Source organism: Lichenostomus cassidix, chromosome 13, assembly GCF_008360975.1.
Source record: "Lichenostomus cassidix isolate B80296 chromosome 13, HeHo_3.0, whole genome shotgun sequence".
NCBI classification, from domain to species: Eukaryota; Metazoa; Chordata; class Aves; order Passeriformes; family Meliphagidae; genus Lichenostomus; species Lichenostomus cassidix.
Window position 1 is genome coordinate 10,249,880 of NC_139494.1, and position 21,750 is coordinate 10,271,629.

General features: G+C 40.7%; 1 long non-coding RNA gene across 1 annotated transcript; it reads left to right on the top strand.

The window, feature by feature from the left end:
- Nucleotides 1-475: 475 nt before the first annotated feature.
- LOC146431213 (uncharacterized) lies at nt 476-20,728 on the top strand. Its single transcript, XR_014854830.1, has 4 exons — nt 476-564; nt 708-773; nt 19,240-19,376; nt 19,467-20,728. It is a non-coding gene; the product is annotated as an uncharacterized LOC146431213 (long non-coding RNA).
- The last annotated feature ends 1,022 nt before the right edge of the window (nt 20,729-21,750 follow it).

Below are 21,750 nucleotides of genomic sequence, written 5' to 3' on the forward strand. Positions count from 1 at the left end.
TTCTGAAACCTCAGTGTGAGCAGACTGAGAAGCACAGCTATATCCTCCAGACAGGGCAGGTGCTGCCAAGATGTTGTTTCAATAACAATTCCCAAGGCAACTTTCAACATTTCTTTGAACATCTTACACTTAGAGGGACACACAGCTTTTAAGGATTTCCATTAAGCTCATCAAGCAAGCAACAATCTACAAAACCCCAGTCCTCCACAGGAAAAAGCCAAAATCAACATGAATATATTACAGAAAGCATAATAGTGCAATGTGCTTTTTAATATTCTGAATCAGAGGTTTTAAAAGAGGAAAAAAACCCACAAAACAAATAACAGGAAAAAAAAAAACCACCAAAAAAAATAGCCCAGAAAATGTCCTTTAGCTGTTGAGAAACACCTGTGATTAATTCTGGCAAAACAGGTGTCCTGGGGAGGGGTTCTGGGTATTTTCTCTGGTTTCTGGCAGCTGTGGGATGATGCTTTAGGTGGTTCAGGATGGGATTGGGTTCAGAACCCCCTTGGCTGCTCAGCATGGCACAAAGCCTGGAGGCACTGACCTGCTTGGATGGAGGAGGTGATCTGGATAAAGTTGGTTGGGAGCTCTTTTTCTTCTGGTTTAGACACTCTTGAGTTTCCTCTCCTTATAAAAAGTGAATTATCCTGATTTGTATTCTAATAAAGCCTCGCTTTAGCCTGAGAGAATGTTGATCTTTGCAGGGAGCTGCTGTTTCAGGAGGCAGAGTGCTGGCCTGGGGTCTGCTCCCATTAGGAGGCAGTGATTGAGTGAGTGTTGCTTTTAAACAAATGTCTCACTGAACTTGATTTAAAATGTTGTGGGAGGACAGTAAGTAATGTGATCCTGTAATTTGACAAATTTTCGAGCTAAACACAAAATACTCTTAGCTCTGCAGGTTCTCATGGGTGTTTATGTATTATATGCTGTATACCTGTAATGTTTCTGAATTCTTCCAAGTACCAATAGGAGAACAAAAGTAATTTTCATGGAAAAAAGTACTCTTTGTTTGGTTGGTACTTTGTTCCTTTTCCTGCCATTTGGAAATGATAGCATTGCTGAAAATTGCAACAAATTAATGGTTATTTCCAAGGTGGAAGCATGTTTTAAACCATAACAAGGAATGCTGATTAGTAATTAAAGGCGGTTTATCAAATTTTATTATATTTAGTCTGCAAGAATGTTTGGTTTTCTTAAGGGAACGAATGAAGTAACTAGAAGGTGGCTTAATTTTAGCTTTTCACTGTGTTGCCTTTACTAAAAATATAAGTTTTAAGAATAGTGTTAGGGAAGAACATGGCAGCAAAGGCGTTTGTGCAGCTGCACCTCTGAGCACTTGGAAGCTGCTGCTGGATAAACAGAGTTTTGATGGCTCAAAATCAACATCAGCTTTGACTTGGAAACAAGGGCTGGAGCAGTGAGGAGGGTGATGGCAGGAATCTTCCATGGAGCTCACAGCAGGCTGTCAGTGACTTAAAGGTAATTTGGGGTTTTTGAATGAAGAAATAGGTTTTGGGGAATGAGGCTCTCCAACAGGAATTTTAATGTCAGTTTAATTTATAGAAGCAGTGACACAAGGTGGCTGCTGAGGCCTGGATTGCAGAGACTGGGGGTACCACTTGTTCTTGTGTTCCCATGTTGCTTTCTCCAGGAGCAGGGGAATGAAGGATCCTGGATACACCGAAACAGGGATAAAATTAATTAGAATAGCATTCCCATGTTTGCCTATGTTAAAAGGCTCATGCAAAATGAGAGTTACAGAAGCCATTGTTTGCTTTCTTTTTTACGAACTTTCTCTGTTCAGTGTGGGAATTATTCATAATCATAGATTAATTTATTAAACCCTCAAATTACTATGTTTTAGCATTCATTGATGATGCTCCGATGAGTGAGTAAATCAGAGGGTTAACAGCCTGAGAAGTGTTACAGCATTTGCAATGCATAGCTGGTTCTAAAAGCTACTTCACAAAGCAGCTGGTGATGATACAATGATGCTGCACAAGAAAAAGATTGTTATCCAGCTGTCAACTGTCTTACATGTTTTCATCCATCAAGTGCTGTAAAGGGGCACCTTCCTACGCTGCTGTAATTTAAGCCTCATGGCTGTGACATCCTAGGTCCATTTTATGCAAATATGAATTATCTGTATGCCGAAAAACCCTCTTGATCTCCCTAGCGTGATCTTGAAAATTGAAAAATTCAATAGATCTCTCTATCCCAACTACACAGATGCATATAGAAGAGCATTTCCTGGCTAAAGAGTTCCCCTGAGTAGTAAATATCTACCATTCCTTTCTTGGGTTTTGTTCCTTGCTTTTGCTTTTACGGATTTTATCACAGTTCTTAAAATAAATCCTGTGTGCATTTGCAGCAATATCTCTGCAGAGAGGTTGGTTGCTCCCTCCTTTCCTGTCATTCCAAGATCAGGATTAGGTTGCTCACAGTACAGAGTAAGACCACACCCATACAAAATGTGCTTTCTTATTTTTCCTGCTGTTGCTGTCATTAAAAAGTCTTCCTCTTTTATTTTCTCAAAGCTTACCTCTGAAAGGCATAATTTTGAGTGTGTATCTGCTTTCATTAAAATAAAACATTTTACAGTTAAACATACATCTAGAAGTCTGAAAAGATCAGACTCTAAAGACTCGAAAAGCTTGTTTTATCTCCCATAGCTTGTGATGTTCAGCTAACCTGCAAATGCTTCAATAGGACTCAGGGAATATAGTCCTAAGCCAGTTTTTGATTACTCTTGCAAGTGTTTTTAGCTGTATTTAAGTATTTGGATGATTTAATATGTGAAGTCTAACAGCCATAATATCTAACTGAGGCCTGCCAAATATTCATTGAACTTACTGACTTCCATGATAGCAAATATTCATGAGGTGGTGGTAACCTGGATTCGTGTTTTAATATGAAAATGAGTATCACAAGTAGGATGCTGCCCTGTGCTGAGCTGTCCTCTGCACCTTCCAGGGAGGGTGATGGAGCAGCTCTGAGGCAGCAGGGGCAGAGCTGATCTCTGCTCTGGCATTTTGAAGCTCTTGCCACGAGTCTGGATGGCATTTTCAAACATGAATTAGCTGCAGGAACATGAGCTGGGTTGAGAATAAGTGTGTAAAGCAAGCTAAATGCTATTGCCACAGCATTCCTAGCCTTTCTGCTGAAGCTTTTCTGGGATGTGCTGGGTCTCTGCCACTGCTGGGTTTATTGGGACCCTTGGCTGGAAAGAGGAGAGCAGCAGGTTGGTCTCAGAACATGATGATCCTCATGCCAGTGTGCACAGACTCCACCCTTTTAGTCTTCTATGGTTCAGCCTGATGTCCACAGGAGCTGGAGGGCTGAGATAAGCACTGCACTTTGGCTTCTGGTCAGCCCTTAAAATTGACTTCAGTCTGAAGGACTACAATAAATACCCCTGGGTGTGTCAGTACTGACCTGGCTGCAAGATCAGTGCCTGTGTTTCAGCTGGGAATGGATCTGAACAAATCTGTGTGGCCCTGCATGTGTTTTATAATACAGTGTTTAATGAGCTGTTCATTCTGTTTGTTGCAACTGTGTAAAGCAGATAAAACAAAATATATTGTCTGCTCCCAGAACAGATAAATCCTGGTGCTGTTTCTCCACTTAGTTGACACTGCCTAATAGCAGCACTCTGCCCTGGCTGCCAGGGTGTGTGTGGGAGTCCTCCAGCCTGATTTTGCTTTCTGTTAACACCATGTTTCTTTTCAATGTTTTCTCTCAGTGCTGTGTCTAATGTTTTGTAGACTGTCCATGCTGGTACAGCCACATGCAAGGAACACCAATTTACCTCTGTTTTTCTGTTCATTATTTTCTAGAGCTCTACGGCAGTTCGCATATCCACACCAAGTCACTTTTCCACAGTCAGTGCTTCCCAGGTTCTCCTGCCACTTAATTGGAAGCACTCTTGACAGGAATGACAGATATGCCTGAGGAAGAAGTAGTGTCTAGGGGAGAGTGTTCAGATAAAGCTGAAATTAATAAGTAGATGAGTTTATGATGACGCTCTTGAATAAAGTGGCTAATCAATAAAGCACCCTTTAACAAAAACACTCATCCTTTATAAGTGCAGGGACTTGTCTGTGGTGAGAAGAGAGAAAACGTGTGAGAAACTTGCTTTTGTGCTGTTAACAGGGCTCTTACAGTTAAGGTTTTAATGCAATTTTTGATAGTTATTTTCCAGAAACACATCGTAAATATTTTGTAGTTAGAAGAAAAATACACAGGGATGGTTATAGTCTGTGTTGTTGGAAGAATACTTCTTTTCCACTACTGGTGTGGGGCATTTTTCTGCTTTGGTTTTTTGTTTTATGCAAAACAGCCTAAAGGGCCACAGCTGCTACTTCTTTACCAATTGGACGGGCTGGCATGAGAAAGGGTACACTGCTACAGTGACTTTTCTCTTTTCTTTTCTCTCTTTTTTTTTTTATTATTATAAATATATTTTTCTGATTCTACATTCAATATCATTTCTGGGACCCCCAAGCAGTCTCTTTCTCTATGCAGAGACTTCCCTACAGCTGTCCTATCCATGAAAAATGTGACTTCTTAAGTGTTCATCCAGTGCAGTGGATGTGAGTCCATGCAGGCTGGGCCATAACTCTTATATGCCATTTTGCAGTCCTTTTCTCTCTTGGTATTTATATTCTAATGGTTTTATTCCTTGCAGCCAAGCAAGGCAGGTTACTTGTTATTCCAAAGTTATCACCAAACTAACCCCTTCTGTGCATCTATTCTTCATTCTGTCTGTCCTGGGTTTTTCTTTGCAATTTCTGTTTCTTTCTTATGTTGGCTTTGTTATTGGCAATGAGATTCAAACTCAGACTGGAGATAGCCACTATAAAATAATATCCTTATGTAGCTGTAAGCAAAGTGTGATTTTCATTGCTTGCCTGTGGTGCATAATGCTCTCTCCTTGTGGTTCTCCTGGTATTGAGGGAAAGTTTTTGCACGTAAATTGTGGCAATTTCCTGGCTCATTACACTCATAGTCATAAAATTGTTAAGGTTGAAAAAGATCTCTGAGATCCTCAAGTCCAACCACGAACCTGACACTGCCAGGTCCAGCACTAAGCCATGTCCCTGTGCACAAAATCTACTTGTTTTTCAAATCCCTCCAGGAATGGTGACTCCAGCACTGCCCTGGGCAGTCTGTTGAAAAGCTCAGCCTCACTTTCAGTGAAGAAATGTTTCCTAATAGCCAATCTAAACCTCCCCGATGCAATTTGAGGCTGTGTCCACTTGTCCTGTGAACACCCAGTTGTTCAAACCCCAATTTTTATTAAACCACCAAGGTAAACCATGCAGAGTCAATTGTGTACGTTATTCAGTGACAACTTCTGCCAGGAAACACATTCTCCTTTTTGTGTGTGTTTTTTTTTTTTTTTGTTGGTTGGGGTTTTTTTGGTTTTTTGCGGGTTGGTTTTTTTGGGGTTTTTTTTCTTTTTTTGGGTTTTTTTTTGTTTGTTTGTTTTCCTGAAACAGGCTCTTTATAAAGTATTGAACTTCTGTGCCAATAGCTCCAAAATGGGAGTTTGTGGCAGCAAGGACACATTTGTCAAATTGCATATTGTGACATGCTCTTAGCAGAGTGGCCATGGCAAGCAGGGATGTTTGGGATTTGGAGAAGCAGTGCTATGGCTTTTCCACATGCCTTTCATTTCTATCTTCCTATGTAATCAATATCATATCCTGCAAATCTGAAATCAGCATTCCCAGGAAGGAATTCTCTTCACTGAGGCATCTGGTGGCTTTATCTGCAAGCAGGAACCTGGCCAACCTCATAAAGCATCTGCCTTGTTAGTCCTGCTCCTCTGCCTCCATGCTTGGTTTTATAGTTGAGTGCTGCCTTTCCAGACTGGTTTAAATTTAAAATATTTCCTGGAACACGTTTCAAAACAAGATTAAAATGACAGCGCTCTTTGGACTCCATCCTAGAAGTCCTTGTTTTCCCTGTTCCTTAAGGACACAGACTCTGCTCTGATTCGTTTGCTGCCCTGGGTTTTAGATCCAATCTGGGCATGAGAACATCTCATGTGGATACAACCCAGCAGCAGATCCTCCCTTCAGGCTGAGACAATGTGGCCCCAAAGAAACATGAGGCAGTGCAGAACCAACACTGGGATGCAGTTTCTCTTGTCATAATGTGTGTATTTTGCGGTACCTTTTGTTTCTACTTTAAACAATAAACCACCAATAACAGCCAGATGGGGGAAGCAGCTGAGCCTTCTGGACCCATTTTCCTCTCTCACTTTCCCAGTCACTGATGAACATCATCCAAGGAGTTTTTATTCCTGTGGGCAATATTTCATTTCTCATCTATGACAAGGGGACAAAATGAAAGAAGGGAACAAGTGGAAAGACTTCCCCAATGCCTCCCATACTACATAGGTGTTCATTTGTGCCTCAGTGGAATGACATAAATGTTTGTTACCTTGTTTTTCCTTGCTATCGTTAAACAATTTCAGGGATCCTCTCCCTTAAGTGTTATTTTACAAACCTTGCCTGTGGGAAAGACCCATTAGGAAAATTAACTTTGTGTAAGCCTAGTGAATTTTGAAGCAAGGGGGGAAAAAAGTGACTGCAGCAGTGTCAGATGGCAAAGATCCCGTTGTTCCAGTAGGATCAATATTTCAGTAATTGGTGCTGCTTCTCCATAGAATGAGAAGGATGGAAAACACACCCATGTGAGAGAAGTGGGATATATACACAGTACAGGTTGTACTTATAAAATTTATTTAAAATTCCTGATGAGCATCTTCTAATTTCCAAAAGTATAGTCTTGGTGAAAGCCGGAGTTTTTGCAGGAATTTTCTCATTTTTATTGCACATTTTAACTTGACATTAGCAAAACATGTAATTTCTAGTATTTCGTCAAGGTGTCTGGGAGCATAAGCTCAGCCAATCTGTATGATGATATCATTTCATACACATAACTTTTATGTGCTGAAATTGGAGATTTGAATTTATTAGTGTTATTTCAGTGTTTGTATTTTTAATTTTTTTTTAAATGCATCTGATCTGAGGTTTGCCTGCATAGATTAAACTAATCTCACTTATTTTGCTGCTGAGAGTGAGAGGGAGACCTGTGGGTATGGTGCAGTCAAGCCTGTCAAGTCTCTGTGCACTTGCATCCTAAAGCCCCTGCTGTAAAGGGAACATTTTCCCCTTTGCTGCAATGTCTAAAATGGCTTTTTTCAGCCTCTTGTAAAAGGAGCAGGCTTTTCTCACATCTCCTCTTGACCCTGCACATTCCCACAGGGATGCAGTTCCTTCTCACGCATGGCTGTGACACAGAGCCATAAAATCACACATGGCTGTGCTCTGCCACCAGAGCAACGTGTGTTTCCACCATGGGATGCACTTGCATGAGCCTGGCAAAGTGGAATTTCTACTAAATCATTGCCTTTGCTTAAACCAAGCCTGTTTCCAATTCCAGTAATTAATTTGTGTCCAGTGAGCCGAGGAATCCAGGGCTGTGTGTAAATGAATGTAAGAAAATTGCAGAGCACCCACTCCAGCAGGTTAAATGGGATATATGTAGAAAATACTCCCTTATACCTGCTGCATGGGAATGAGGTGTTCAGCCCCATAAAGCAGGCTGCAATCACCCCTGTGATGCCAGGAGCAAGTTATGGATGGATTCTGTCTCTGGTTTTTAATTGCAAAAGGCCAGATGCATTAAAAATTAAAAATACAAACACTGAAATAGCACTAATAATTTCAAATCTCCAATTTTCAGCACACAAAAGTTATGCGTATGAAATGGTAACATCATACAGATTTGCTGAGCTTATGCTCCCACACACCTTGAAGAAATACTAGAAATTACATGTTTTGCTAATGTCAAGTTAAAATGTGCAATAAAAATGAGAAAATTCCTGCAAAAGACCAGGTTTCGTGGTTATTGATTTTGCTCTTTGCTGCACCAGTCATTTAAACATGTGTGGAAGAGAACTCTTGGGTGTTACACTGCCAGGGAATCATTTCCATAAAGTAATTGTGGTTTGTGTCTTTGCTAGGCATCCTGAATGCATTTTCTACATGGGAATTCAGGACAGGGAGAGGTTCAGAATCAGTTTGCTTATTAACCTTCTGGCTTTCTAGTCTATTATTTTCTGAACACTGTTTTATAACACACTTTATGTAATTGGTGCAAATCCTCTTATAATGGCAGCTCTCCTTGCAGCAAGATAATCTGAGCCTGGAAGAAATAATTTGTTTTTTGGTTTCTCAAAACATTACTCCTTGGCTAAAGAAACTGCTGGAATTTGGGTCCAACTGAAGCTGATAGTATCTGGCAGATGACAAACAGCCCCCAGGGTACATCACCAGGGGCTTCATTTCTCCTCCTTTTTTTTCCTCTTCATAAGAACTACTTTACTTTATCACCTGAGCAGGGTTGGAGATACTTGACCACTCCTGGCTTTTCTGAAGCTTGGGTCAAAAATCAGCTCTGCCCCTGTAAAAAGCACAAATCTGCAGGATCTGTGCTAAGACTGACCCTTTCCCAAAGAAAAACCTCTCTACCTGCCTGGTGCTGTGCAGCAAAGAATCCAGAAATAGCACAGATGAGACTTTAAAGAATAGACCTGCTGGGCCAGAGAAAAACTGAAAACTTGGGCAGAAATCTACTCTGTCCCAGTGAGTCACAGAGCACTTGTGGAGCTTGCAGTGTGCAGACAGAGGCTGTTCTGTTCAAGGAGCTGCTTGGTACTGCAGTTACTGTACATACATGTGGATATATGTGTGCAGATAACCTTATATGTGCATATGCTTATAGATTTGGGTTTTTAACTGCAATTTTTTAACTTGAGTAAACCTCCTGGGAGTTGAAACGTGCTGATGAAGATCTTTCAGTCCAGAGAAAATTGAATTGCTATTCCCAAGGTGGAATTGAATGTGTCATGTATTATTTTCACCTCTAGTTCAGCTGTTTATTTTGCTTTGGGTGGTGGATGGAGTAGTTTGGAGGTTGGACATGAGGCAGCAGAGCATGAGAGGGCAGGAATGAGCCTCACAAGTGCTCCAGGGAAAAAAAGGCTGACCAAAAATCTTCCTGGACTTTTCCAAATTTGAGGCAATTTCCTCAAAAAAAAAAAAAAAAACCCAAAAAAACCCCGAAAACAAACAAAACCCCCAAAAGCAAAGCCACCAAGCAACCAACTGCCCAAACTTTCCACTCCCTCAAAAAAAACTTTAGAACTTTCTCTTCAACCAAAACTTTACATAATTGGGAGGCAATTGCAAGGTATTTTCACCTACTTAGTAAAAGATAATTCAATTATTTTCAGTAAATGGGTGTTTTCTGCATTCAGTCTGTGTGGAAGGAAAGGATACCTTGGCTCAGATTGGTATGGTAACAGCAAAAGAGCACATTTATTTACTCATTAAAAATGCTGGCTGGGATTCTAAGTCCAAAGATTCTGTCTCTTGTGCCTCCATCTTTAAAAGAGCACTAAATTAAAGTGTCTCAAAAATATGTTGTTACAGTTTCTAGACTAGTTTTTTAGGTCTTTTTAAGATCAGAAGGATGCAAAGAAGTACCTAAAATGTTAATTTTCCTATTACTTGGGGAGCTGCAACAAGGCCACATTGGGAGATGTGTTATCTAAGTGCATCAGAGGCTCTTTATGAACAATTTTCATTGATTTTTAGCTACATATTAAAATACATTAAAATTACTATCCTGGCCTGCCTTGCTGTGCTTTACTGGCTTAACTTCCACTCAGTCTGAAACAAGACTTTTTCCTACCTCCATATCTTTCCCCTGTAATTACAGGAGATACTATTGATGTTTTCCCTACTTTTCAAAAAACATGCAGGGTATGATCTTGCATTTATTTTGTGAACAAAATATGTTTGAATGTTAGAGGAAAGCTGAGTCTTGTTTCTTTAATCACGTTGTATACATGGATTTCAGAAAGGCTGAATGAGTATCAGTGTAAGTAGCATAAGCTTTATTATCAAAGTTTCATCCACCTCATGGGACTAACTTATCTATTCACCCAGGTTTTTGCCTGAGGAGGAAAGATTAGAAGAAAAGAAAATTTAGTAGGAGCTAGTCTCCTTTGATCACACATTTCATGACATATCATACATGCTACAGCATTTTAAAGCCCAAAGTTTGCTCAAAGCTCAATAAATGACTTCAATTTATAGGTGGCAAGGCAGACAACCTTTCAGTGGAAAAGACCAATGAACTGAGAGCATGGACATATTTTTAAGTGTAACAGATGCAGTGCAAATGAGCACCTCATTATGGCAGGCTTTCCATGAATCTGAGATAATTTCCAAAGACTGACTTCTTGTAATGACTTCAGAATCATTTGCCTGAGATTTTAATGTTAAAAGTGGAGCTGCCCTGACCTGCAGGGTAAAGACCAACAGGTGAATGACTCTGGCAGTCACTGCAGATTGTTAGATTAGCTTTTTAAAAATGGCTTTATAGCCTAACCCAAGCTCACCCAGTGACACAAGTTTCTCCTTTCCCCTAAAACCTCTGCAAATTATACAAGACATTATTGGAATGGAGCCAGCTACCATTTATTTGGGTTTATTTTGGTTCTTTGTGGTTTTGTTTCTGGGGTTTTTGTTGGGGTTTTCGTTTGGGTTGTTTGATTTCGTTGTTTTGGTTTTATTTGTTTGTTTTAATGATCAGCTGAACCACTGAAATAAAAGCATAGAAGTAGAGGGGAAGCCACTGAAGCAAACCTCAGGTGTGAGGTAAAATGCTGCCTCTGTCAGGAAACCAGAAGTTTCTTTAGGATGGATGCCCAATGACATATGTAAAATACTGTTGTCTTTGCATGGAAAAGAGATCTGCATTTCCACCTTCAGCTACTGTTTTAATAATTAACATAAAAGCATGCCTTTTATACATGTGAAAATTGTCCTTCATTCTAGCTTTTCTGAAGGCCAAATTCATCAGTGTACTGGGATGTAATTGGTAAAAATATCCGTAGTAGATGCAAACCTTGTTGTGCACAAATTAACTTGGCACTGATAAAGCAATTTCTTGAGTGTCTACTTTCCCCTTTTATCAGGTCTGGTTCCACACATTCTTCTTAGAGTCTAAAGTCCATTTTTAATTTTTATGCCCTGAAAGTCTTTATAGTCACTGTCTGCTGCTCCCTTGACACTGTCACTCAATCCAGCAACACAGATTTGGTTATTTTAATCTTCTCTAATGAGTCAGTTCACCTCCATCTGCCTCAGTCAGTGTCACTCTCTGAGCTACCTCTGGGTTGTCCATCTCCTGTTAATGAGGTGAAAGCTCTTGGGAATGAGACTAATTCTCCCCTGATTGCTGAGCTGACCCTTCATGGTGTGTTGTGTTGGAAATAGAAAGGGATTGTGAGGAGTAGACAAGTGAGGAGCCCAAAGATAGCAAAATGTGTGTTAGTTGTGGTAGATCTGAGATGGGAGAGCTGATAATTCTGCTGTGACTGAGAATCAAGTGTCTCTTGGAGCATTAGGCAATCTGTTTTTATGTACTCTAGACCCCAGTCCTAGAGGCACCTGGAAAATAAAGAGGATCAAGATATTAAGTTTAACTTAGTAATTAATTGGAAGCCAATCACAAAGGAAATAGAAGTCCTTACAGTCCTTGGTGCTCAGGAGATCTTTGATTGTGCCTGCACTTACAGAAATTTCATTTCCTTCCCTTGGAAAATTATGGAAGTGGAGTGGTTTTAAATTTGCCCCTGGCAAAATTTTAGTTAGACTACTTAAAATTACTTCCTTGCCTGTCTGATATTTGGGGTTTGGTAGAGTGCTTACCAGTAATATCCAGTTGTTTGTTAAAGCCTCCTTTAGGTTTTATGTATCTTGTATTCATTGTATTTTCCATAATATATTTTGAGTGACCTTGGAAGAGTAAAGGGTCAAGGCCAGGCTGGATAGGGCTCTGAGCTCTGCTCTAGTGAAAGGCATCCCTCCCCAGGGCTGGAGGATGGAACAAAATGAGCTTTAAATCCCTTTCAATCCAAGGTATTCTATGGCATGGCTACATTTAAATGGTGACTGAGACTGTTCTTGTTTGGTGGTGATTTTGCTGACCCTTTGTCTTGTGCTGGGACAGCTCAGTCTCAGGGCACCTGTCTGGCTGGTGGCCACAGAGCTCCTGCCCTGGCCATGCCTATGTTGTGCTCTGCTGGCTCCATCAGCCCTGGTAACAGTGGGACAGCAGTGCACAGCAATCCTCAAAATTCATAACAAATTCTAAGGAAAAATGAAACTACCTGGATGCTGAAAAAGCCTGACATCCCCCTCTGAACTCTCACAGCTCACACTGAAGGCTTGGGGATTTGCCCACATCATATGTTCATAGAGGGGAGAGGAAACAAAAAAATTTAACCTTTCCTGTCAGGCTGGCTGTGTGTGCTCCTGTGTTAGCACAGCCCTGGTGGGCTGGCCAGGAGCCTGAAAGGAGCAGCAGCTCCTGTGGATCCTCCCAGGCTCTGTGCTGGGCAGGGAGCTTGCCTTTGCCTGCAGCACAACCTCAGCTGCTCTGGCAGCACAGCACAGCAGCTCAAGCAGAGTTCTTGTTTAAAAAATATTTTACTGTTGGATTATAGTTAATATAATAAAGTCTAGCTGATCTTCTCGCATCCCTGCTAGTCTGGGAAAGGCAGATCATGAGCCTTTGAGTGCTGCTCTGCACAGCAGAGCTCAGCTCACAATGAAGGTTGTGGAATCTCTTTTCCTGCAGTTTGGATCATCCTATAACTTTTTTTTTACCCATATAATTTTAGAGATTTACTTCTATCAGTTCAATTTTGCTGTGTGAAGGCAAAGCATGTGCCTATTTAATTTTCATTATCTGAATTCCTAGCACTACTACTCTCAAGACATTTTGGCTAGACAAAACAGTGATTTAAAACATAAAGCAGCATTTATGGCCTATTTTCCAGTATTTATAAAATTTACTAAGCATACATGCACGATGAATCATGGTAGTGTCTTCTGCAGACAAAGCTCCCTGGAATAAATATTTGATGCATAGTCAAGCAGAGCTATGTTTATGCAAAGCAGAAAATACAGATACAAGGGTTTCTGTCTTAAAAGGTAATCCTTAGGTAAGACATTTTGGGTTTTTGGTATTTTTTTAATCGCAGGAGGGAGAAAAGAGTTAGGATTTTTAAGGAACACAAAGCATGGTTTTGTTTACATTCAATAACACTGATTTTATGTTTTGGGGTTGGGAAAAGCCTTGTCTTACACAATCAGCCTGCATACACATTGCTTACAAAGCTGTAATAACACCTGGAATAACACTTGCTGTGACTTACACCAGGCTGGCTTGAAGGGTACATGCTTCATTGATTTTCAGAGCTTATTGCCTGTAATATTTCTGCAGCACACTCATTACAACCCGTGGCTGTTATCGGGCTAGGAGCAGGCAGCTGTGAGCTGACAAGAACATCTGATGCTGCAAACCCCTGCTCGAGAGAGATTCACCCTTCCCAAAGCCATTATGGAGATCAAACCAGCAGTTTTCCTTTTGGAATTCTCTCACAGTGCTCTCATATAACATTTATACAGTATCTTATTGCTCATCTGAAAGGCTGCTTGTTCCAGTCATAAAGCTTCACATCTGTGCTGCTTTTGTAAGAAAAGAGTTGTGGGGAGGTTGATAACAAAATTAGTGCTGCCAGGAGTATTTTAGAGTATAATCTGCACCCTAAACCAGTTACCTGGATGTTTGTTTATCCTGCTCCCAGGTAAATACTAGCAGGGTCTCGGGTTTTGTCCTTCTGCTCAGTGATTGACTTATTTTTCTGCAGCAACAGGATCTGAACCATAATCTGCTTAGAAACTGAGCTGAACCTCCTTTTTGCTATAAGAAAAAAAAGTCCCCCTGAAAGTGAAGCTACCACTTCAGTTCAACCAGCAAACTGGAGGAGCGAACTGGATTCTTGTGACATAATTAATAAGAAAATGTATGTTCAGATAGGGATAGCCACATAAAACACTTTGTGCCTTAAAAATCTGTGTTGGTCTGGTGCTGTGAGATGTCTGGCCTTTGAAGGAAAACAGGCACATATTTAAAACTCTAAATAATACATATTTGTATAATACATACATAATTATAATATATAATATACACTACATATGTATAAATATGTAAAAAGTATCTGAACTCTATAATTTCTGAAGCATGGCTGCAATTCCTGCTTGTACAGATTGAGGGTCGTCTGGTGTTATTCAGCTTGGAAAATGAAGTCAGGTTGATTTAGACTGCCTTGAATCAATATAATGGAGGGTTATGTATTCTAAGAGGACAAAAAAAAATTAGGCAAAAGTTTTTCTGGTACTTTTTTTCCTACTATTGCAGGTACAATGTTTTCCATTAAATTAAACCTGTCAATAACAAATTGCTACTTAGATTTAGCATGCCAGAGAATGTATCTGACACAAACAGCAAGCAGGTAAACAGTGCCCACATCAGGGAAATCTACAATGAAGTGGAAACTCCTGCAGGGCTGTCACAGGCAGGCTCAGTCCTGAGCACACCAATGCAGATCCACCAGAATAATTCCTCAGAGCTTGGTAAAGCACGTGGCACCTTTCTGCTGAGAGGCTTGTGCTGGATAACATCCCAAGGCTGCCAGTCCCAGGCTATGCTATTTGCATGAAAGGGAAAGGATTTTTAGTCCTGGATAGAAATCTGATATTTCCTCTCACAAAAATGCTCCTCTCGTTCTCCATGCCTTGCAGTGATGTGTGGAGTGAGAGGCAGCAGTAATTCATCAGGGCCAGGAGCTGCCTGTGGGACACAACATCGAGTTGTCATTGCTTTCCCAGCTCTTAAAAACATGGTTTTGTTTTTAAAAAAGTGATGAAGATTGATACCAGCTGTCACATCAAGGTGATGTAAAAGCAGGTATTTTGCCTAATTCTCTCATGTTGTTCAGTTACTGAATTTCAATCCTGGCTCTTTGCTTTCCTACTCTTGAATTTCTCTTATTGCAGCACAGAGTTCTTTGGCACTGCCAGCTCATTGCTGTGCTGGACCCTGGTGACACAGCTGTGCTTCTCACCCCCTTGTTTGACAGTGGTTGCAAATTTGAGTTAACAAACACCTGGGGGATGAAAGACATGAGCTAATTGGGTTAATCCTGAACTGCCAAGGCCAAGTCAAACTTCTCTTTAGCCAGGAATTTCTGACTGCAGCCACCAGTGCAGACTGCCCTGGCCCTGGCTGTGGTCAGTGATGGGCAGTCACCAAGTGGGTGGCACTTCTCTGGTGCTGCACTGGTTAGGTTTTGAAAAACCCTCTTGGATGCTCCAAAACTTGTTCATTTTCATAATCTTCTTGGAGAGAACAGCTTACCCCATACATTCTGTGCCAGAAAAGTTTGAGCATTTTTTAAAGTGTGTTTTGGCAGGTTAGCTATCCAAGATGAAGGGTTTGTTTGCACCCTCAATAATACACTCTTACCTTTGTGTATACACAGGCAGGTTTATAACATGAATGCTTTGAAAGTGTAGTGTTCAGGACATACCTATTTATACTGGAAGCCTTTTCCTATTAAACCTAATTTCTTTAATGGAGAAGGGAACTGAAATGTGATTGACTAAACATTACTATCTCTCAGAAGGCACAGTGGTGTCTCTAGTTTGTAATACCAAGGAAAAGCTCTGACAGACTCCAGAGCTACAAATTATTGCAATCATTTAAGTAAATAGGCTGGTTCTTTCATTGTAGAAAGTTTCCTTGCTGAGTTAGACATATTTATTTTTTCATGAATATAAATGTCTGCTGCTGATGGAAACAGTCAGCTGTCACTACACTACAAATGCAGATTGCAAACTGATGGTTGAACAATTAAGATCTAGTGCACAGAGCTTATTGCCACTGGAGGACTGTAATTGAATTCCTATTGCTGTCAGACAGGTTGAAAATTACTGTAATGAAGAGCATCAGTTTTCTACTTTACATCTTGTTGTTTCCCAGCCAAGGACCATCAGTGTTACAGAGGTTCCCACAAATAGATAATTGAATAAAAGGCAACAAGTGACAGAGGAATGCTACCTGTCATTAAAGAGAAAAGTAATTAATGCTCTCTAGCTTGATTCCCACATGCCCATGAAATCCAGGGATCTAAAATCATGGTTCTTCCCTCAGTGATCCTGGCTGAGTTGGTGTGTATGCAGAGTGAATTTAGTGAGCAGACAGCTGTGTACCCAAATGCTGGGTGATACTGTAAATAATTGGATAATTTGACAGGGTTCTTCTTAATATAGAGGGAAATTATGGTTGTGTGGCATATGCAAGAGGTTTTGAAATAATCCTTGGTTGTAAGTGTGAAAGTAGACATTTTTTACTAGTACCTCTTCCAAAATATTCAAGGTGTGCACATTCACATGTGTATGGCATTGTAATTACAAGAACTGTGTTTGAATAATCTCTGGAATAGGCAAATAAGGGAAGATTAAATCATTACTTAAAATGTGCATTAGTTGGTGCAAAACTCCTGCTTCTTACATAGATATTTCTGCTTCTGATGTTGCAAGAAGAGGTATGAAATAGGGAGATGTCTAAAATTTATTTTGAGTTTCTTGTCTGGGGAGGTTGTAACCCACAATGAGCATTCTGTGCTGCTCTGTGGAGGAGGCTTCCCTGCCCTCTCAAATCCCAAATCAGATTTGTAACCATTTAAGGTGGCAGGGATGCCCCAGCACCCTTCCCTTGGTGATGTCTGCTAGCAGGATGTTTGCAGCAGCCGGGCTGATCCCTGTGTCAGCAGCTGGAAGAGGATGCTCTTCTGCGAGACCTCCAAAAACCTTGTGCAGAACTCACTCCAAGCTGTAGCTCATGTCTTGAACAGCTAAGGTTAGACTGCAGTAGTGTTTTCTGTGCTGAATGTTTGGAGAGGACACTTCAGCTCTCTGACAGCAGTGGGTCTCACACCCAGAAATGCCCAAGAGGTGCTGCACCCTGTAAGAAAAGAGGGAGATTTGGTCTGCCAGGGTCACACACACCAAGTCATCATGAGATACACCAGCCTTGATGCTTCTTGAGCTAATGCTTGAACAGATGTGTGTATGAAGAGCTTGCCTGCTGCTGTAATTTCAGAGAATAATTTGTTTTGGAGATGTCAGCTCTCCTGTAAAAAGGGGCTTCAAAATTTTTCAGCATCTAAGATGGATTGGAGAGTCTGTCAAGGGGATAGGGCTATTGCTGAAATATTTGGCTGTGAAATCACTTTGGCCAGGCCTGTCCCTGGTGTGGCAGCAGCCTGGGCTGTGCTTCAGACAATACAGGTGTGGATCCAGCAGGACAAAAAGAAAGCACCTGCTTCATCTGAGCTGCTACAAAATTTTTGTTAGACTATGTTATAAATGCCATATGTTGTGAAACTTATTTGAATTTAAAATATTGCTGCTGTGAGTAATTCTCTGTTTAATTTTCAATTACCCCGCTCAGCATGATTGTGCACACATTCCAGTATATTAAATGTGAAAAGAAAATGAACATTCTGGAATACGAGCAAGCAAACTGCTGTAATTGTTTGAATAGGCATTTTACAATTTAAAATAGTGCAGTAGAAAAATAAAAATGAGGGTTCTGCACAGCTTTTATATCTATTTTATAACTGTCAGGGGTCCTGCATGTATTCCATATGTGAGTGCATATACCCCACAATAAACCTGGAGACAAAATGGCAATTTTCATTCTTGCTCTCTAAGCTACATAGCTTAGATCATGATGAAGGAAAAGGACTCTTAGTCAGTCCAACAGACATTATTCCTGTGTTTCATTTATTTTTGGTCTCGTGTTACATGAATTTCTTGCTCTTCTGACCATCAGTACTCAGAGCTCATTAGTACCCTGATTGTGGCTAAATTCATTTACTTTGTACCAGCAGTGAATCCTCAACTGAAAATTGTCTGATGTTTACTTTGGTTTCCATAGTGGAAGTGTAAATCCATGCAGATGCTGTAGGGTAATTCCATTGTCACATTGAATATTTAGTACTCCTTAATAGAATCCAATGCAGTATTTATTATTTCTGTAGATACCAGCAGTTGGTGGGACCATGCAGCTCTTATTGCTTCAAGAACCATTAAATCAAGGCAGAAGAAAAGCAGCTCAAAACAGATGTAGTTTTCTTTAAGGCACTCCAGTGCCATAAACCTAATGCTGATGCAGAGGTGGTAATGACAAACAGCTTCCTTTTGGCAAAAGCAAACCAATTACAATCTAATAAGTGTTACACCCCAGCAGCTAAACAATTCATGGTATTGGCAGAAGGTTTCTGTTCTATAAGTCTTTTCAGTCCAATAGAGTGAGATGTAAATAGATCTGAGGAGCAAGATCCATCTCCTCCCTTATTAAGAGGTTATTGTGCATTAATAGAAAAATGTTCCCACAAGCAGGGTTTCCCAGTGCATTGTATGATGTGCTTGAAAACCACATAATCTAGTGCCTCAAATTAAAATGCTCTTTCTTTCGTGGAGTGGTTTCATCCCTGCTGAATACTAAAAGTTTAAGCTTTGCTTCAAGTAACAAAGACCATTTTCTGCACAATGATGAAGGATGTACTCAGAGTGGGTCATTTAACAACAAGTTACACACAGACTGTACACTTTTCCAGGCTAATAGTTTTATAACCAGTAATTGCTTGATTTTGGCACCTGACAGCTCTCATTGAAAAAGGTCTTTGCTGAGGCTGAAAGAATACCAGGATATCTGGAAAGCTCATCTCTTTCTGGGATCCTGTCAGCTGTGTAATGTATTCCAGGCTGGTGACACCTACCTTGGCAGCAATGGTTGGGGAATTTAAAGTATGTACCTCCCTGGGGAGGATTCAGCCCATTTGATAAGGGCAAGTGATCTTGTTATCCTTAACTTTAGTGGTATTCTATACCAAAATAAGAATAGGTCACATACAGTAGGAAAAAGTTATCAAGTAAGAAGCCCACTTAACCCAAAAATACTCGTTCTTGCTTAGAGTGGTGATTTTTCAGTAAAAATCAGAGCAGACAGCTTGTGGTTGCTTTCTCACTGCCCATCTGCACTCACTTATAATCTTCTGCTTTCCTGGACACTTTCATATCATCTGGTGTCTTCATATTTTCCTGATTCCTGAGCTCTCCAATGATGCACACAGGGATATACCAGTGAAATTGTCTGATGACACCAGAGGGAAGGTTTGGAATGGAAAGTATTTAAAATGGCTGATTGTTGTGTTCTCCATTCTGCTTCTAGCACTAAAAGCTATTCAGTGACACCCAAACCTCCCTGCTTTATGCTCCTGTGTTGCTTTCTTGCTGGAGAACCAGAAAACCAAATCAGCAGCAGCTGGGGGCTAATTGGTGTGACCTGAAGAATGTCCAGCTCCCGTGGTGTGGCCCAATCTCCAAGAATAAGATGAGCAAATAATCCCCATTATGAAAGGATTTAGTCTAACTTCCAGTTCATTGGATTTGTTCCAGGTTGAAATGACATTTCATGTGGCCAATTTCCACGAGCACTAAGCCAAGCTTGCCTGCACACTGCCTCACCAGGAGAGATCTTCTGTGTGATGTGAGGTGTGCTGATCAGATGCAGTGCTGGCTGCTGAGGAAAAAAATAAAATCCCTGGCACTGAAGGAAATGAGGGCTCCTTCCTGAATATGATGTCTTGAATGTCAAAATCGTGTGTTTCAATTCAGGTGGTTTTTGTTCTAAGCCTAATGACAGATCATAAGCCACTTTATTTTCTTATAATAATTCACAAAAAAGCTTCAGATTTGGCAGTCTCAAGGTTTTTTTTTCTCTTGACTATATATAGATAACTCTAAGAGGGCACAAAAAAATCTCCTTTTGGAACATTTCTTTGCAAAGAGAAAGACAAAGTCTTGTGGATTTTCTTTACTTCAGCTAGGAAAAAAGCCATTAATACTTCAAATTCTCTTTTTTTTTTTCCCACCAGATCTTTTTTCTCTAAAGGGAACTCCATTGCTGTTTAAAACAAGAACAGCAGTAGTTTTCAACCTCAATGAGTGTAATTCTTCTGTACACCTAAAAACATAAAAATAAAAATTCCTGAGGTGTTTTTGTGGTTCGACTCAGCAGTAAGAGACACATTTACAAGATAAAGCTGCCAGATCAAACAAACAGATTCAGCTATTGGTGCTGGATGAGCTCAAATGCTTATTGACATAACTTGATATTGACCCCAGGAGAACAATTAATTAAATGGCCTCAGCAATGAGTGCTGAAAACATTATCTGCAATGGAAGTGTCCTTGTTCTGTGTTTGGTCTAATCAGCACAGAGAGCAGCTAAGTAAATATTGTTATCTTCACCACCTTTGTCTCAGTTTAAAAACATGTGAAGAGCTCTGCTGTGGTTTTCTTCATCACTGATTTTTCTGAGAAAGCTTTTTCAATTAATATTTAAAGCCAAATTCAGTTTTGCCACATGTGCAAAACCACTGACATCACTGTCAGCATTGATATGAATAAAATAGTGAGCTTCTGGCTTGTAGATTTGTCCATTGGTTCTGTAATTAGGAAAACTAACATTCAGCTTGGCTGCCACTATGACTTCATCCCACAATAATCTTTGAGTTTTACCAAACACTTTAGTTCTAATTCTTTTTGCTGTAGTCTGACAGGCTCAGGTGGGCTCACAACAGCTAAAAGAATCTATTGCATGTAGGTAATGTTTTTATTGAGATGAAAAGTGGTGTTATCCTATGGAACTTTTTCCCCTGAATGGTCAAAAATGCTCCCCAGGGAGACTCTGGGTGAACTGGTTCCTATGGAAGGAAGCATTTCAGTGCTTCTCCAGCTGTGGTGACACTAGTCCTGCAACTGTTGAATGAAGCATGAAGAACATACTAGCCCAAAACATTCTGTTTTGGGCTATTTTAAAATACAAAGCCTTTAAAAGCAATCTCTGCAGAGTTTCTAGTCATCTATCTTCTCACTTTCTCTTTTTTCCAAATTTCCTGAGTGTTTTAGAGCCTTTCCCAGCAGTGACATGATGGAAGCACAGCAGTGACCTCAGCTGGGTTCAGAAGAGGGAGGACAGAAGTTCCTAAAATTTACTGGAAATAAAGAAAACAAAACCAACATCACAGAGCCACTGCTAGATCTGTTATCTGTGAGCAAAATGAGAACACTGTTATTGTAAGATGGTCTGGCACATCCTGTTCCACCTCCTGAGTACCTGTGCTGTGTCTGCAAGAGCATTTCTGACCTGAGCAGTGCCCACTGCCCCAGGCACAAGGTGTCTTAGACATTGACCTGCCAGTGGAGCTGCTTTGGGTGCTGCAGGGGCAGGGATGCTGTGTCAGTCCTGCTGAGAGCACTGAGAGCCATTGTGATGCTTCTGTCACTGGTAATTAACTTGGAAAGTCAGGGGCTGCTGGTGAAAGCACATCCTTGGCCTGGCACTGAGCTGCCTGAGTGCCTGAGAGGAAAAAAGAACTTGTGTATGAATCCTTACAGCAATCCTGCATCCTGTCCTTCCCTAGAGGGAAGCAGGGCTGGAGTGTGTGCAATGCTCTGGCTCCTCTGTACCAGGGGTGACACTAAAGTGTCCTGTGCCAAAAGCATTGTCACCCTTTGGGGGCCATAAAGGAGTGAGATGTGTTTTTCCCAACTGCTAATCTCTCTCTGCCCTGCCAGTCTCTGTTAGTTGCTGCCTCTGCCAGCAGGCAGTCCTGTTTCTTTGCCCCAGCAAATAACTGTAAATTTAACTTTCACATATCCAAAACAGCTTGCAGGGG